This window comes from Electrophorus electricus, chromosome 1, assembly GCF_041902795.1.
Source record: "Electrophorus electricus isolate QZ-2024a chromosome 1, ASM4190279v1, whole genome shotgun sequence".
NCBI lineage: Eukaryota > Metazoa > Chordata > Actinopteri > Gymnotiformes > Gymnotidae > Electrophorus > Electrophorus electricus.
In genome coordinates, this window is record NC_137497.1 from 22,188,212 (window position 1) to 22,189,466 (window position 1,255).

Below are 1,255 nucleotides of genomic sequence, written 5' to 3' on the forward strand. Positions count from 1 at the left end.
CTACTAGTGTCAAAAAACAGGTTGATTTCAGTCAATGTTTAAATAAACCAAATAGGACATGAGATGTTTATGTTGAGATGTTTTTAAGACTGTTGCAGTGTTTTTCAAAGATGGGAAAAATGGTTATGCTTATGAATACTGTGGTGACTTTATTCACTTTTATTAAGAAATAATATTTTTTCCACTGTGCTTTTCCACAGGATACAAGATTTCATTACATTGCGATTAGCAAACTAACATTTTCAAAAGAAACATAAAATAAAAAATAATATCTCTGTACCTGTGATGATATATAAACATGTAAAAAAATCAATTGCTTGTTAATGTGTGTGTGTGTGTGTGTGTGTGTGTGTGTGTGTGTGTGTGTGTGTGTGAGTGAGAGACAGACTTGGCTCCCCTGGTAGAAGGAACAGAATGAATATAGTTAGCAAACGAAAGAAAGGCTGCAGTAACTAAAATTAGTTTATCCCTTCCCAAAACAACACCCATTAAAATGTACATAGCACATATAATGTCGAAAGGGATTCAAGAGTAAAACCATGTTCTAATCCCAAAATGATTGGACGGAGTTGAACTCGACGCAACCAACCTCCAGTTCCGTTAATAAAAGCTTTGAGTGGCGTGCGGTCCAACGCACCTATATAATTGCTCCGAAAGTGTTCGCACACACAAACGGCATAATACATGAAGGTAAGAGAAAGATGTAAAAGTAAAGAAACATGGAGTTGTTTTGGTGAAATTGATAAGACAAACATACATACATACGTTTATGAGAACCCGGTGCACTTACTAAGTTCCAAAATGCTACAGTTCTAAACCTAAAAGCAAGAAAGAAAGCATAAAATAAAACCCTAAAGAAATGAAGCCACGTTGTACGTGAAAAGGGGCAAAAATGAAAAGAAACATAGCTAAGAAGAAAAGCTTACAGCACCTGGGATTCCCATGCGGTCTCCCATCCAAGTACTAACCAGGCCCGACCCTGCTTAGCTTCCGAGATCGGACGAGATCGGGCGTGTTCAGAGTGGTATGGCCGTAAGCGATGAAAGCGGCGAAAAATGCGCCTTTATGCAATACATCGACAGCGTGGCTACAGACACAATCAACCGATTAAGCTCTTGTCGAAGCGATAAAACAATGCCTTACACAATGCCTTCATGTTTTTGCTTTCTTTTTTTCATTGCTTTAACATGCTCTTCCTCTCTGCAATATGCTGGATGATCCGTTGCTTAAAATGATATGAAGTTTAGTTTATGGG

General features: G+C 38.0%; 1 non-coding gene across 1 annotated transcript; it reads right to left on the bottom strand.

The window, feature by feature from the left end:
* Positions 1–919: 919 nt before the first annotated feature.
* Positions 920–1,038, bottom strand: LOC113569200 (5S ribosomal RNA). Its single transcript, XR_004775692.2, has one exon. It is a non-coding gene; the product is annotated as a 5S ribosomal RNA (ribosomal RNA).
* Between the last annotated feature and the right edge of the window lie 217 nt (positions 1,039–1,255).